Here is an 18,265-nt window from a genome sequence, read left to right as displayed (position 1 = left end):
TCCCCTATCTCTGATATGCCTAAGTCTGATATGCCTACTCACAACTTAATACACAAGCCTTATGCCTGCCACTTTTAGAGAAGTTAGTCCTGGTTGGATATAGTCTCCATTTTCTTTGGCTTGCTGTCTTTTAAGATAAGTCATTTTCCCCATCTCAAGAAAAAGTCTTTAAGAAAAAAAGTATTGAAATAAACAAATTAATCCTATTTTAGCAAATACATATTTCCCTACATGAAACAGTATAATTCATTACCTAAAATTGAAGGGTATGTGTCAAAGCATCTTAGCCTTATAACATGATCAAAGAAGTCAGATTCACATGACTTAATATCTATGGTGCTTACTTTATTTCTTTCAAGAAACAGGTGTATCACTGCCCCCATTGTATCCAGGGCAAAACCTAAATAAATCCTCTAGTTCTAACTTATTTGACTTAGAAAAATTATAAGTTTTGAGGACACACAGCTAGGGAATCTATTATTAGTTTCCCACTAGTTTTGTTGTAGATAATACCTCTGAAGCCACCTAACAAGTTACAACTGTTCTGTGAAAAGTCACATGGTAATAGCTTGTACAGTGACAATTACCTTTCAGTATCTTTCCTTATTCTCCAAGGGGCAGTTTCCATCCTCTGTTTTTCAGAAGACAGTTGCCTTTTATAGTGTAATGATCAACTGCAGCATTAAATATTCCTGAGGAAAAAACTAAAAAGACACAGTGGTGGCTTTCTAATCAGCAACTTTTCTTTAGATTCACAAAATGGATAACATCAGTGAACTACGGGTAACAGCAGAGTTCACATCACAAAAGCAGACCACCCAAAATTTATAACTATATTGGTGGCAGTCTATCTGGTATGCCTACTGACAGCTTCCTACACAAGCCTTCTACCTGCCACCTTCAGACAAGTTAGTCTTGGTTGGATATAATCTCCATCTTCTGTGGTTTGCTATCTTTCAAGATAAATCTTTTTCTCTGTCTCAATAATTTGTTCCCACATTACTGGCCTTTTGAAGTGGCCAGGAATGAACTTGAATTTGTGGTAAAATTACCATAAATTTCTCCTTTGTTTAAGGAAGAAATATAGAGGTCTCCAAAATTGTTTCAATCAACAATTCATTTTGATTTACTCATTCAGATTCTCTCAGGAAACTCTGGACATCAATGTTTTAGTGCAGCACAGGAGACAGAACGGGAAACAAAGATACAACCTAGGTGCTTTTTATGGAGACCTCACACTTAGCTTTCAAATGTGTGCTGAAACTTTTAAGTGCTTGGAATAGACCAGGAAGGCAAAATTCACATCTTTGATGTAACTAGAGAACAAAAGTAGGATGATTTACACATTCTAAAATATTTTATAGCCAACTGTCTACCTAACATGACCATTGGGAATATGATTAAGTATCTCATACTTAACCACAAAAGAGAATATATTTCCTTTCACCCAAATCTATTAATCTACTGTACCTTAAATTGGTAAAACAAAAATATCACTTCAACTGAGCAGTATCCAAATCAAACTAGGCTCTCAGGAAGACTTAATTATGGTCCAGGGGCTGCAATAGAGTCCAGGAAGACAGACATTAAATAAGCAAACATAAAACAAATAGGGCATTAAAATATGGGAAAGAGGCCAATAAATGAGTTTCAAATCCTTTAAAAGCTTTAAGGATTCCAGACCTACAGAACTCTTCAATGGGAGTGGGACTAAATTAACAAAACTGTCTCATGGTTTTTAAATACTCCAGGCTATGGGTGGGGCCAGGCATGAGGAGCCAGGGTGGCCCACTGTCCAAGAGGTTTTTCTGGACCCATCCCTGAGCTAGGGATGACCTGCATTGGGGTGGAGGGGGGTCTGTGACCAACTGTGTCACCAGCTGAGATTAGGAAAGGGAATGTGTGAGTAAGCACAGGACCAACACTCCCTTCAGAAGGCTAGGGCACTGGTAAGGGCACTTGGTCAGCACAGGAGCAGCCCATGCTCTAGTGTCCAACTAGCAGAGTGGGGGACTTGCAGTATCATGGAGTACCTCCTGCTTCTCTTATGGAGTCCCCTTCCCTGCTGCCAGTGGGTGGTCACAGAACCTGTTGATGTATCCTCAAGGAAGTATTCAAGTGAAGTCCTTTGTCACAGTGTCTTCATAGAACAGAGAGCTGCTGTCAAAGACAATAGTAATGACATTTGTTTCTCTGTATGAAGGTCTATGAGGAATTGGGATTGACTGTCTGCTGTGAAGCTGGTTGTGCTCCTGGGGCTCTGTAACCTGAATGGTCAGGAGGACTCATTGGGGCATGCTACTCTCTGATGCCCCTTGCGACTACTGCAATTCATGGTGTCAAACTGAGAAGAGTGAAACCAGTGGCAGTAACCCTGAGCTCACAAGGTTCTGGAGCCAGACAGAATTCAAGGCCAATGTGGGCTTCCTGTCCACAGGGAATTTTTTTCCCACTGTGCCCAGCAATTACAATTGTTAGTTAAGATCCCTTTTCAAAAAAGCACTAACTGACTGTTCCACACTTAAGGAACTGAGATTGAACTCCATCTGCAGCCAATCCACTCAAGTAACCTGCCCATTGTCCAGCTTGCAATGAACTAAGAGGAGATTTTACTGTTTTTCAATTACTTGAAAAAAATCTAAAGGAGAATATAATTTGTGGCATGTGAAAATTATCCAAAATTCAAATTTCAGTGTTCTTTAAAAATGTTTTGGCACACAGCATAATCATGCATTTAAGTAACTGCCTGTGTTTGTTTTCGTATGACACCAACAAATTATATTAACAGCCAGAAACTATGTACAATACTTACTATTGATGCTTTAGAGAAAAAAAATTGTCCAGTTCAGTTCAGTTGGTAGCTTTTGTCTGTTAATGGACTAATTCTTCTAGAACTTAATTTACATTAGTAATATTTTTAAAAATTGTTTTTGGTTTTATTAGTCAATGATATTATTATTTTCTCCCTTTTTCCTCCACTCTATTATTTTCTTCCTTCTTGTCTTTTTCTGTCTCTCCTCCTTACAACTATTTAAGATGAATGTCACTTTTGTTTCAAAACTCTTATTTTTCTTTCATGTAGTGTAGTAATTTTACATTTAAGTACCAATTTAAATTAGTACCACAACTTTTTCTTGGTGACATGTTCATTTGCCTTCAATTCCAAGCATGCCCTAACTTTCCTCTGTATACTTTTTTTAAAACAAATGTTATATAAAAAATGCTATTTAAAAAAAACTATGTAACTTTTAAAAGCTATTTCTTTATCAATTTATAATTTGATTGCATTATGTTCGCAAAACACATTCTGAATATTATTGGTCCCTTGCATTTGAGGTTTATATATGTAGATGCAGAGAATATATTTAATATGTGTGTGTGTGTGTGTGTGTGTGTGTGTGTGTGAAGCAATCTGCTTTTGGGTGCATTTCAATTCAAATACATATCAACAAATATTATTAACTAAGCTCTGGCTTTAGTAAAATTTCATTTGTTTTTTCCAATAATGTTCTTTTTCTGATTCAGAGTCCCAATCCACTAAGTGAATTGCACTAGTCATTCTGTCTTCTTAGCTGACTCAGGTCAGTGATATTTTCTTAAACTTCCCTTGATTTTCATGCATTTGACAGTCTTACCTAGGAACTGGCAGGAATTTTGCAGAATGTCTCTGAACTTAGATTAGATGCTTTTTTCAACAGTTGAAACACTATCAAAGATATGTTGTGCCCATCTTATCACCTCTCATCAAGGATCCATGCTGTCAATATGACTTTTTATTGACCTTTCTAAAATAAATCTACTTTCTTTGGCAGCAAGTCTCCATTTTACAATGAGTAAACTGAGATAGAGAAGTGAAGCTGATTTTCCAAGTTCTTTATCTGTGAAGGAATAAGAGACAAGTTTCTAGTTTAGTTTGGAATGTTTTAAAAGCTTTATTGAGGTTTAATGTGAACACTGAGAAGTTAATGATTTACCTCTTCTTTTATTCAACTGCAAAGTCTCTTGTTCCTAAAGTATATGCTAAAGCCCCTGTGTGAGATCATTCTCTTCCCCACACTGCATCCCCACAATGATGAGCCAGGGATATTTTTTTTCTAAGAGTCCCGGGACCTGAAAGAGAATCACAAGACTACCTGGGGATTCAGAGCTCTGTAATGGGGAAGTCTCCAGCTACCAGACAGTGACCTTGAAAGTTCAGATTTCTTTGAACTCAATAATGCAATACCTACCATCTGGCTTGCACAAACAGAGGAAATTATGATGCAGGGCTTGTGTGATTCACACTTACGGGTGTTGTTCAGAGTGGGCCCAATACCAATTTCAAGATTGAAAGGTAAAGTTCAAGGTCAAGGGCATATTCTTCAATCCTACACTATTGCTCAATCAACATCTCTTTGATTAATTCCCCAGAGTCCAGCTGGAGGTATATTATTGAATCCAGCCTAGGCCACCTGCATTTGTGACTACCCATTTCTGAGGGCAGTTGGTAGCCTCTGAGCAGGAAAAACAACCAGATTTGTTTATATGATAAAACTAAATTCATTGATATTCTAAATCAAATAAGACAGCTACACATGAAGTTGTGCAACATGTCTGTATCTATATTTCAGATCATCCTCCATTTCACAAATTATGAGAAAAAAGACCTGGAAAAGATAATTTGGTAAAGATTCTAAAGCAGTTGTAACTAAAGCAGAAATCCCCATCTCTTTTTGAGTTCACATAGCTGATATATATTCTGAGGAATATTTAGCTGGGAGGCATATTAAAAGCATGTATATGAATTTTATTTGTTTATTTTTTAAATGAGGTCTTCTTATGTTTTCTAGGATGTCCTTGCAGTCCTGGTGTCAAGATATCATCACACATCAGCCTCTGAGAAGAGTGTATGACCATACCAGGTTTCATAACATCTGCTGGAGGAAGCAGTTCTTACAGTACTTCAGAACAATAGCATGAAATATTTATATTCTTAAAAATATCAATCACTATTTTTTGATTTACAGCTGTATTTTGTGCCACAAATTTCTGTAATTTCCAGATCCTCATCTGAATTTTTGAATCCCTCCCTGAACTAAAATTCTAAACATCCTATGGATTGTCTCTTGCTATCCAGAATTGCATTAGATAAGCCATTTGCTAGGGAACACATTCAGGTCTTTGTCTTTTCTTTTTGTTTTTTTATTCTTATGTGCATACAATGTTTGGGTCATTTCTCACCTGCCCCCTCTTTTACCTTTCCTGCCCCCTCCATCTCCCCCTTTACCCCCTCACTCACTACAAGGCAGAAACTATTTTTCCCCTATTTCTAATTTTGTTGAAGAAAGAGTATAAGCAATAATAGGAAGGACCAAGGGTTTTTGCTAGTTGAGATAGGATAGCTATACAGGGAGTTGAATCGCATTGCTTTCCTGTACATGTGTGTTACCTTCTAAATTAATTCTTCTCGAACTAACCTTTTCTCTAGTTCCTGGTCCCCTTCTCCTATTGGCCTCCATCACTTTAAAATATCCACATTAGTTTCTTTCATTGAGGGCAACAAATGTTATCTAGTTTCTTGGGTGTCTTACTTAAACTCATATCTCTCTTGTGTGCTCTCACTTTATCATGTGATCAAAGTCCAGTCCCCTTGTTTTTTTTACCCTTGATCTAATGTTCGCATATGAGGGAGAACATACAATTTTTGGTCTTTTGGGTCAGACTAACCTCACCCAGAATGATGTTCTCCAGTTCCATCCATTTACATGTGAATGATAAGATTTCATTGTTCTTCATGGCTGCATATAATTCCATTGTGTATAAATACCAGAGTTTCTTAATCCATTTGTCTGTCAGTAGTGGGGCATCTTGGCTGTTTCCATAACTTGGCTATGGTGAATAGTGCTGCAATAAACATTGGTGTGCAAGTGCCTCTGGAGTAACCTGTGTCACATTCTTTTGGCTGTATCCCCAAGAGTGGTTTATATTGCTGGATTATATGGTAGATCTATGTTTAGATTTTTAAGAATCCTCCAAATTTTTTTCCAGAGTGGTTGTACTAGTTTGCATTTCCACTAGTAGTGTAAAAAGGTTACTTTTCCCCTGCATCCTCGCTTTTAACATGAAATGGTGTTGTATCTTATCAAAGGCCTTTTCTGCATCTATTGAGATGATCAGGTGGTTTTTGTCTTTGCTTCTGTTAATGTGGTTTATTAGGTTTATTGATTTTCATATGTTGACCACCCCTGCATTCCTGGGAAGAAGCCTACTTGGTCATGGTGAATGATCTTAATGATATGTTGTTGAATTCGGTTTGCTATTATTTTATTGAGGATTTTTGCATCAATGTTCATTAAGGAGATTGGTCTATTGTTCTCCTTTTTGGAGATGTCTTTGCCTGGTTTTGGGATAAGTGTAATACTGGCTTCATAAAATGTGTTAGGCAGTTTTCCTTCCCTTTCTATTTCATGGAACAGTTCAAGGAATGTTGGTATCAGTTCTTCTTTAAAGGTCTGATAGAATTCAGTAGAAAATCCATCAGGTCCTGGACTTTTCTTTTTTGGGAGACTCTTGATTGTTGCTTCAGTTTCATTTTGTGTTATAGATTTATTCAGGTGAATAATGTCCTCTTGGTTCAGTTTTGGATAATCATAAGAATCTAGAAATCTGACCATTTCTTTAAGACTTTCAAATTTATTTGAATATAAGATCTCAAAGTAGTCTCTGATGATTTCCTGGACTTCCATGGTGTTTATTGTTATCTCCTCTTTTGCATTCCTGATTTTACTGATTTGCATTTTTCTCTCCTCATTTTAGTCAGATTTGCCAGGGGTCTGTTGATCTTGTTTAGTTTTTCAAAGAACCAAATTTTTGTTTCATTAATTCTTTATATAGTTTTTTTGGTTTCTATTTCATTGATTTCAGCTCTTATTTTTATTATTTCTCTCCTTCTATTTGTTTTGGGATTTACTTGTTCTTGTTTCTCTAGGAGTTTGAGATGTATCATTAGGTCACTGATTTGAGATCTTTCAGTCTTTTTAATATATGCACTCATGGCTATAAACTTTCCTCTCAGGACTGCTTTTGTTGTGTCCAATAGGTTCCATTAGGTTGTGTTTCCATTTTCATTGACTTCCAAGAACCTTTTAATTCCTCTTTTATTTCATCAATGATCCATTGTTCATTAAGCAAAGAGTTATTCACTTTCCAGCTGTTTGTATGTTTTTTTTTTATTTTTGTTGTTGAGTTCTAGTTTTATTGCATTGTGATCAGATAGAATGCATGGTATATTTTCAATTTTCTTATATTTGCTGAGGCTTGCTTTGTGCCCCAGGATATGATCTATTTTGGAGAAGGTTCCGTGGGCTGAAGAGAAGAATGTATATTGTGTAGAAGTTTGATTAAATGTTCTGTAGACATAAACTACGTCCATTTGATCTATGGTATGTTTTAGATTTAGGATTTCTTTGTTGATTTTTTTGTTTGGATGACCTATCTATTGATGATAATGGGGTGTTAAAGTCTCCCACAACCACCATGTTGGAGTTAATGTATGCTTTTATGTCCATCAGAGTATGTTTGACGTAATTGGGTGCATTGACATTGGGTGCTTATAGGTTGATAATTGTTGTTTCCTTTGGTGTATTTCCCCTGTTATTAGTATGGAATGCCCTTCTTTATCTTGTTTGATTGATGTAGGTTTGAAGTCTACTTTGTCTGAGATAAGTATTGCTACTCCTGCCTGTTTTGGGGGGCCATTGGCTTGGTAAATTTTCTTCCAGCCTTTCATCCTAAGCCTATGCTTATTTCTATTGATGAGATGGTTCTCCTGTAAGCAACAAATTGTTGGATCTTCCTTTTTAATCCATTTCGTCAAACAGTGCCTTTTGATGGGGGAATTAAGTCCATTAACATTAAGTGTTAGTACTGATAGGTATGTGGTGATTCCTGTCATTTAGTTGTCTTAGTTGTTTGAAGGTTTTATTGTGTGTAGCCAAATCAATGTTGCTTTTCTTTTTCCTGTAGTTTGGTACTGCCTGCCCTTTCTTGGTTGCTTGGTTTCACGTTCTGTGTGCATAATCCCTTGAAGAATCTTTTGTAGTGGTGGCTTTGTGGTCATATATTGTTTTAGTTTCTGCTTATCATGGAAGACTTTTATTGCCCCATCTATTGTGAATGATACTTTTGCTAGGTAGAGTATCCTAAGGTTGAAGTTATTTTCATTCAGTGCCCGGAAGACCTAACCCAAGGCTCTTCTTGCTTTTAATGTTTCTGTTGAGAAGTCTGCTGTGATTTTGATGGGTTTACCTTAGTGTTTTCTCTCATAGCCTTCAATATTCTTTCTCTAGTCTCTGTACTTTTTTTTTAATAATAATTATGACGTTGAGTAGTTTTTTTGGTCAGGTTTATTTGGTGTTCTGGAGGCCTCCTGTACCTGTATGGGCATAGTTTTCTCTAGATTTGGGATATTTTCTGTTATTATTTTATTGAATATATTACACATTCCTTTTCCTTGTATCTCTTCTCCTTCTTCAATGCCCATGATTCTCAGGTTTGGTCTTTTGATGGAGTCAGTAAGTTCTTGCATTTTCTTTTCACAGGTCTTGAGTTGTTTAACTAATGGTTCTTCAGTTTTTCCTTTAATTACCATTTCATCTTCAAGTTCTGAGATTCTGTCTTCTGTTTGTTCTATTCTGCTGGATAGGCCGTCCATTTTGTTTTGAATTCTGTTTTGTTCTTTTTTCTGAGGTTTTCCATAGCCTGAGTTTCATCCTCTTTAATATTGTCTATTTTTGTTCTGAGTTCATTTAGTTCTTTGTTTATTGTGTTCTTTGTTTCACTTTTGTGTTTATACAGTGCTTCTATAGTTTTTTTTATTTGTTCTTGTGGTTTCTCAAATTCTCTATTTTTTTTTGTCTTGAAATTTCTTGAGTGTCTCCTGTACATTTTGGTTGACCATATCCAGTATCATTCTATAAAATTCTCATTGATTACTTGCAGGATTTCTTCTTTCAGAGTGTTCTTGTGGGTTTCATTAAGTTCTTTGGCACAATTTATCTTCCTTTTGTTGGAGTCTGGATCTGGGTATCTATTTTCTTCATTTACCTCTGGTTCCTGTACTAATTTATTATTGGTGTGAAAATTGTTCCCCTCTTTTTTCCAGCTTCCCATCATTGCCTTTGCTATTGTTACTGTCCCTGTACTTTGTGTAATTCAGTATTGTCTAGCTTGTAATAATAACAATGGTGATATCTAGAGTGGAAGGGTGAGAGAAGAGGGAAAGCAAAGAAGATAAAAAGAAGGGCAACAAAACAAACAAACACACAAACACACACACACACACACACACACACACACACATACATACACATACACAAAATACAGAGCCAAAGAAATAAACAGGGAGAGATAGTGTAATAGTCTACAGTGAGCTAAACAGGTATTAAGAGACAGAGAGAGGATAATAATAATAATAATAATAATAATAATAATAAATCCTCAAGCTCAAATGCAATAAAGTTTCAGTCTTAATAATTTTTGTGTTAGTCCTTCAGCCTCCAGTCCTGGTTTTGGTGTCTGAGAAGAAGTTCTGTCATCTCATCAAAGGGGAAAAAAACAAAAAACAAAAAAAAAAACCCCAAAACAAAAACAAAACAAAAATATCCCATGTTGAAATGAATACAGTTTCAGTTAGTCCTGTAGCATCCAGTCCTAGTTCTGTCATTGTCTCATCAAAGGAAGAGAAAAACAAAAGAAAACAAAAAAAGAGTCTGGAGACATCTTTGTGAATGTCTATCTGAGGCTGGGGTTCACCTGTCACCTACTGTCAACCACCTTCTGCTGAGGATTTATTTATGCACATTTCAGGCATGAGCTTTGTCCTCACCTAGCCCCACAGGCTTTGTTTATTTAGACTTCTCATGGATGCATGCCCCTTTTGTTTTCTCCAGTATACAGCCCTACATGCATGTTGCAATTGCAGTCTTTTTGTATTATTTAGAAGTCGTGTGGTGAGGTGCATGGAAATTTCTTTCTCAACAGCATTCTATAAGTACTTCTTTTTCCTTTATGTCTCCTTTGAAATTTTTCTTTCTTACAATTCTCAAAATAATGTATTTTCTACTGTACAAATTGAGATTATTTTCTTTCTTTTTTTACTGTGAATTTTCTTTCTATATAAAAATGCATTAATTCTCATCTTGTCCCTCCCTTTCCATGTGAAAATATAACACTCATTTTTGTTCATATCTTTATATGATCTGAAGCTATGACTTCATTCTAAGTTTTCCTGATAGACTTGTCTACCAAACTTATCATTCCAACTCTCATAGAAAATATTCTATTTTGTACAGTAGTATTCAGTTTAATTTTTTAATTTCTTAAGATGGTTATGATAAATTATGATAGACTATATGTAATTTGTTGTATCTTATTTTGTTATTTTTATATATGTTGCATAACTGATTAAGTTATTTGACTGGGATTTTTTCCATTTTCCTACAAATGCAATGGGGAAATTTCCAGTTTTCCTTCTCATATATTTAGCAGTATTTTTGTCACTTTTAAATGTTATTTTCTTCTGTATTTAATTTCAATATATATATCCTAAAAAAAGAATTTTTGTTAGGAGGTGTTTCCTTCAAATCATTCTGCTTCTTTGAGTTTTGCTTGCTCCTGTTTTTCTAGGAGTTTGATAGGTAGCATTAGGTTCTTTGAGATATGTCTGTCATTTTAATATATGCACTCATGGCTATAAGCATTCATCATAGCATTGTCTTTGCTGTGTTCCATAGGTTCTGGGAGGTGGTATTTTAATTTCCATTAACTTCCAAGAAACTTTTAATTTCCTCTCTTATTTCACATATGACCCACTGATCACTGAGCAATGTATCACTCAGCTTCCAATTGTTTACATATTTTCTGCTCTTATTTTTGTTGTTGAGATCTAGTTTTATTGCATTGTGATCAAATAGAATGTAGGAATTTGCTTCTTTTTTCTTATATTTGCTGAGGCTTGCTTTGTGCCTTAAGATGTGATCAATTTTGGAGAAGATTCCGAGTGATGCTGAGAATAATTTATATTGTGCAGATGTTGGATGAAATATTCTATAGACATCAGTTAGTTTCATTTGACTTATGGTGTGATTTATTTCTAGAATTTCTTTACTGACTTTTTGTTTGGAAGACCTATCTATCAGTGGTAGTGGTGTGTTAATGTCTCCCACTTCTACCGTGTTGGAGTCTAAGTGTACTTATAAGTCCCTTAGAGTATGTTTGATGAAATTGGGTTTACTGATATTGGGTACATACAGATTGATAATTGTTATTTCCTTTTGGTGTACTTCCCCTTTAATTAGCATGAAGTGACCTTCTTTATCTTGTTTGATCAATGTAAGTTTGAAATCTGCTTTGTCTGATACAAGTATCACTACTCCTGCCTGCTTTTAGAGGCCACTGGTTTGGTAAATCTTCTTCCAGCCTTTCACCCTAAGCCACTGTTTGTTTCTGTCAATGAGATGGGTCTCTTGCAAACAACAGATTGTTAGATTTTCCTTTATAATCCAGTTTGCAAATGTATGTTTTTGATGGCATAGTTGAGTCCATTGAAATTCAGTGTTTATATTCATAGGTATGTGATCATTCCTGCCATTTAGCTGTTTTTGTTGTTTAAGTCTTTGATTATGTGCAGCTAAATCAATGCTACTGTCTGATTCCTTGACTTTTTTTCTCCTGTGGTTTGATACTTCCTGTTTTCTTGAGTTTTGTTTGTTTTCATCTTCTGTGTGCAGAATTCCTTGGAGAATCTTCTGTAGTTGTGGATTGGTGATCCTATATTGTTTTAGTTTTGGCTTATTATGGAAGAGTTCTATGCTGCACCTATTTTGAATAATAGTTTTGCTGGGTAGAGTATCCGAAGGTTGAAGTTATTTTCATTCAGTACCCAAAATACCTCACTCCATGCCCTTCTTGCTTTTATGGTTTCTGTTGAGAAATCTGCTGTGATTTGGATGGGTTTACCTTTATAAGTTGTTTGTTTTTTCTCTCTTACAACTTTCAATATTCTTTCTCTGTTCTCTGTGCTTGTTGTTTTAATGATATGTTGTGGGGAGGTTCTATTTTGGTCAAGTCTGTTTGGTGTCTTGGAGGATTCCTGTAATTGATGTGCAAAGCTTTCTTGAGATTTGTGAAATTTTCTGCTATTATTTTATTAAATATATTATGAATCCCTTTTGCTTGGATCTCTTCTCCTTCTTCAATGTCCACAATTCTCAGGTTTGGTCTTTTGTTGGAGTAGCTGAGTTCTTGCATATTCCTTTCACAGCTCTTAAGTTGTTTGATTAAGATTTCTTCTGATTTTTCTTTTATTTCTATTTCATCTTTGAATTCTGATATTCTGTCTTCACTTGTTCTAGTCTGCTGGAGTGGCCTTCCACTCTGTCTTTTGTTTCTGTTTGATATTTTTTTCTGAGTTTTTCCATATCTTTGGTCACCTCCTCTTGTGTATTTTATATTTTCATCTTTAATTCATTTATCTGTCTTTTTATAGGGTCCTTTATTTCACTTCAATGTTTATGTCATCTCTGAGTTCATTTATTTTTTTCAGTGTCTTCTTATGTTGTTTATTTTTGGCATCTTGAAATTTCTTGAGTGCAGTTTGTACATTTTGGTTAACCATGTCTAGTATCTTCTCCATAAATTTCTCAGTGCTTTCATACAAGATTTCTTCTCTGAGGGTGTTTTTGTGGGCAACATTGGGATCCCTAGTGACATTTATCTTTGATTTTTTGGGGTCAGGACCTGGGTATGCATTTTCTTCATTTCCCACTGAATCTAGCATTGAATTTTTTTAAGAACAGTGGTTTCCATCCTTCTTCTTCCTATCATTCCACTTGGTGCTGTGAAACTATGTTCTTCATAGTCTAGTTGGTGGTGTTAATTGCCTGTTTTCTTTCCCTTGATTTAATTTTTGTGTTGTGCCTGTATTGGTTCTTAACTAGGTTGGTGTGCTACTTCTGTCACTGTACTGGACGTGTAATTTAGCAATAACTAACTCACATGTTCAATGCCTGACCAGTTGTTTATATATTATATAGAAGACCTCTTGGTGATATTATCTATAAGCAGTGGGAGTTGGGGCATAATGCTTATTAGGCTAGATATATAAATTTGCTAAATTGGTTAAGATGGCACTAAGGGGGGGGACAGGAAGTAGGGTGGGTGAGTTGGGGAAGAGGTATGTGGCCCCTGTGTGTGTTTGGGTGTATTTCTGTTGTTGTGGTGTAGGGTGCTTTTTCAACGATTGCAGGGGATTGGTTTTGTGTGAAGTTGGTGCCATAGGCTAGTCGGAAGATGGTGAGTGTGTAAGAGGGAGGGGTAGTATGGTGATATGTTTGGTAATGATGGGAGGGAGAGGTGAAGACAGGGGGAGAGAGTGGATGAGAAGGAGCAGAAAGAATAGTTGGGAGGGAGAACATTGGATTGTACCACAGGAGAAGGAGGGAGAGTGAAGGGGATAAGAATAGAGATGAGAAGATAGTAATGATAAAGTTAATAATATAGGAAGAAAAAAAGAAAATAGAACTATAAATAAAATTTTAAAACCTGCAATAATAGAACACAAATTTAAAAGGAAGAAAAAGCAGGGGAAAAACCAAAACAGAAAAAAAAAACAATAAAAAAACATCAAGCTTAGGAAGAATAGAACTTCAGTCTTTGGTTTAAGTTCTGAGTTATTCTGTCATCCAGTCCTGGTATTGGCATATAAGCAGAAGGGCTGACGTGGTCTCACGAGGTGACTGGCTTGTGAGGAGTGTTTGGTTTTTCTGTCCACCATTTTAATTGAAATTGTGATATAAAGTAGTTATGCCAGATCATGCAGGGTGGTCAGAGCTGTTGTTTTCACCAGCTGGCAGCTGTGTTATCCTTCAGCTGCAGTTCTGTTTTGTCTGATCCTCCCCCAGCAAGGTGGGGCAGTTTGGTTTTGAATACTGCCCTGTGGCCCAGGAGATGAGCTCTGGGATCCACTACTTGCCCAGCTTTGGAAGGTGACTTATCACCCGACACTGCTTTCAGCCTTTGCTGCCTGTCCTGTGTTTGTTCACTGAGAGTTTTGTGGTGTATTTAGATCCTTGCTCTTCCCCCTTTATCCAGGACAAGTCCAGCATTCCATCCCCACCCTGCTGTCAGTGTTAGACTACAGTGTGCTATTTATGTTTTGCAGTTATGTGGGCAGATAGGTTTTGAATGGTGCCCTCTACCTCTGGAGATCAGATCTGGGATTCACTACCTCTGCTGCTTTGAGAGGTGGTTTGTCACCCCGCCCTTGCTCTCAGCCTTTGCTGCCTTACCCGTGTTTATTCAATGAGAGTTTGTGCTGAGAGTTTGGCTCCTTGCCCCACCCCTTTCTCCAGGGTATTTTCTAGATTTGCCAGTCGCCCCCATTATTGGTGTTAGATTAAAGTTTGCTGTTTATGTGTTTCAGTTTTGTTGGGGGGTTTCAGTCTACCCAGGGGCTGTACTGGTTTATGTTTCCAGGGGGTGGGCAAGGAAGTCCTGCATGGTGCACAATGCTCACCTGTTCATCTGCCAAATCACACATAGGAAGGTTTAGAGTCAGTGGTGGCAGGAAGAAATGGTGCCAATTTTTCCCAACACAGCGTGGCATGGGGAGGCTTTCCACAGACTAAGGCTTCAGGATTTCACGGAATTTGATTCTGATTGATGCTGTATCTTCAGCTTGATAAAAGAAGAAGAAGAGAATTAAAGAAAAAAAGAGCAAGAAAAGGCTGGGGGTGGTTATTCCTAGGGTCAGACCCACATTGCTGGCTGTGCTCTTTGTTGTAGCTGTTAGCTGCAATTAAAGGCTGATTTAAGGGTCAGTCTTTTAATTTTTTCTGTACCTAATGTGATGGCTGTTATTATTTTGGCAAGAAGCAATCAGAAAAGTGTAGCTCCAACATCTCAGGGTGGTTTCTGGAGACATGGAACTAGGCTTTTTGTTTCTTTTCCTAAGCTGTTGTCTTGGATCCTCCCAAGTGAACACTCTTAGTTTGTTTCTGTTTATTGGAAAAATGGATGCAATTTTTTCCCACTTAGAAAAATGTTGTCTATACGTTTGTCACATAAATTCTTTATTATATTGAAGGATGTTATTTCTATTCCCTGCTTCTTCAATGACTTTGTCAAAGAGGAAGGAATGATAGATATTCCCAAAGGATGTTTCTCTATCACAACAATCACGTGATTTTTTCCCCTTTATTTTGGTTATATGTGGTATTATCATTATTTATTTTCATATTGAAGTATCATTGTATCACTGGAATGAAGTCAAACTGACCATGTTCTTTTAATGATCCATAAATTCAGCTTTAATCATTTTATTGAGAATTTTTGTATTTATGTTCATCAAGGAAATTGACCTATAATTTTTTGTTTACTTGTGACATATGTTTTGTTTTCAGGGTAATATTGGCTTCATAGAGTGTGTTTTCTGTCCTCACTTCTCTATTTCATGGAAAAGTTTGAGGGGCATCAGGGTACTTCTTCCTTAAATATCTTATATAATTTGGCAGTCATTCAATCAAGTCTTAAACATTTCTTTCTTTATTACTATTTCAATCTCAATGGTCATTATAAGGATGCTTAAGTGATGTATTTTTATGTTAATGAATATAAGTTGTATACATGTAGAATTTCATTCAAATTTTCTACATTTTGAAGCTTATTTGAATGTAAGTTTGCTAAGTATTTCCTTTTTACTTAATGAATGTCTTTGGTGTTTTTATAATATCAAACTGTTTCATATCTAATTTTAATTTAGGTCTTCTTCCTCTTTCTTTTTGTTATTTGGCTCAGTATCAATCTCTATTCTCATCCAAAATAAATGTCTTTTATTTCCTTGATTTTTTTGTATTGCTTTTTTAGTTTCCATTTCATTAATGTCTGGCATTGTCTTTACTATGGGATTCCACTTACAGCTTTTAGGTTTTGACTCTTCTTCTGTTTCTAAGAGCTTGAAGTTCTTTCATTGCTTCTTTATTACAGATGTCTCTGGTTTGTTTAATGTAGTCACTCAGCTATAAATCTGCCTCATAGCATTAATTTTGCTGGGTCCCAATGTTTCCAACAATTAATTTCATTTTTATTTGCTTCTAGCAATTTTTCTCCTCCCCTTATTTCTTTGATGATGCACTAATCACTATTCCTTATGCAGGAACCTGTAGTTACTTTGATATTCTTTGTCATTTTAATGTTTAAAATTTCCTCATAATTGTATTTTGTCTGGATAATGTTTATGTACATGGTGTTTAGTAGCTAGTTGAAAATCACATGGTATATTTTTTAGTAGTTTGTTACACTTTCTGTAATTTCTACTACATTTGACTTCATCCCAGAATTTTGAAAATTCTAACGGTTTCTCTATAGAATTATATTAAACTGTAATTCATGATTTTTCTGGTCTGTGAACATTTTAGTGTTCTGGTATTCTGCCCTCTTTTTGGGATTGATATTGTTATGCTTACTATTTCATCATTTCCATGCATATTTATCAATGTTATTGGTCCAACATATACTGATATGAACCTCTTTCTTCATATAATAAATATAACAAAAATCTTAATGTGTTTCCTTTCTATTTTATTTTCACATTTATACAATCTCTACTTATTAAAATTTAATGTCCTAGACAGGCCCATCCTAATATTTGGATCATATCTTCAATTTTTCAAGCAATTTCCATGTTGGGTTTTTATCAACATCCTCTTCTAAAATCTGCATTGATTATTATAGGTATTTGTGTATTTCTTTCTTATTCAGGTATGTGCTGGTGATTATTTTTTTCAATGACTTCTTAAATTTGATTCTTCCTTTCTAAAATTTAGTAATAGTAAATTTAGTCCTGTCACTGAAGGACTTTTGATCCACTCTGTCTTCTGTGTCTTCTTTCAAATTAGGTTTTTTTTGTTTGATTTTGGCATGCATACATATTTTCTTTTGCAATATGATTGCCAATTTTCTTTCTCTTTTCCATGAATTTCATTATTATATTCTGGCAATGGTCCATCCTTGCACATGAACATCTTTCCTCAGCCTAGGCTACTGTAGTCTGAATCTTCCTCCATATTCTGTTTTCCTCATAGCATTTGTGAATACAGTGCTGAAAGACAAATTATTTCAGTCTGATTTTCTACCCTCAGGGAAAATATTATTTTCCTTTTCTGGATTAATTTTACTTTAAACTTTTTGTTTCATATTAAAAATATAATACATTTTATGTTGGTTTTGGCATGTGTTTTGGGGGGTTGGTATATACTTCAGCATTGCTTAATTTTTGCAACTAGACGGTTTTCCCTTTATTTCCCTAAATATGAAATTTTCAAATTTTCTATTTCGACTGCATATATAATTAGTATTTTTTTGTCACTACACAACATTATTTTCTTCTGCTTCATCTGAATATATTTTCCTAAATATTGGATTATATTATGACCAGGAGTTTGTTTTTAAACTTGGTTCTCAAATAAGGTAATATTTCCTTAGATAAACTGTGAATCCTAATAGGAGTAACCTGAGGCCACCTTATAATACTTTTTCAGTGTGATTTCAGAAACATGTAATTGCATTTAGGCTTCATAACCTTCATATCCATAGAGTTTATTAAGCTTCGTGAAGCCACTATAATAATTTACTTTTGCTCCATTATTAAATTTCAGCTATGCACTCCCTTACTTTGATTCCAGAATGTTAAATGTTTAGGTAGGTGCGTAAAAATATAGACTCTTTCTTTCATGATTATTCTGGTATATGGATGGCAGTGTTTATAATTATTCTGCTGGTATTTTTCTATGATCTGGAATGAATTTCATATTGGTTATTATTTTAGCACTCTGATGATCACTTCACAGTATACTATTGTTCCATTCAAATTACAGATTTTTTTTACCTCTTTCATCACAAGACATTTTAAATATTAATATCATAATTAATTTCTGTCTTGGATTTGACCTGTGTTCTTCTACCAGCAATTTATAACTTAGGCCATACCAACCTATATTTTCAGTACATGTGCTCTAATTCTTAGGAGATTTCTTCATGAATTCTTAGAGTTACTCAAATTCTAATGTGTCCTGGTCAAATGTATGATTACAGCCAGGATATGACATCTTGATAATTCCTCTCCACTCATCTTTGCCATGTCAGATGCTAATTGAATTTTAACATATATTTCATTGTGAAAATTTTATAATACTTCATTTATATTCTTTCATTGTTATTCATATATGTA

Source organism: Castor canadensis, chromosome 12, assembly GCF_047511655.1.
Source record: "Castor canadensis chromosome 12, mCasCan1.hap1v2, whole genome shotgun sequence".
Lineage (NCBI taxonomy): Eukaryota > Metazoa > Chordata > Mammalia > Rodentia > Castoridae > Castor > Castor canadensis.
This window is presented reverse-complemented; position numbering follows the sequence as displayed.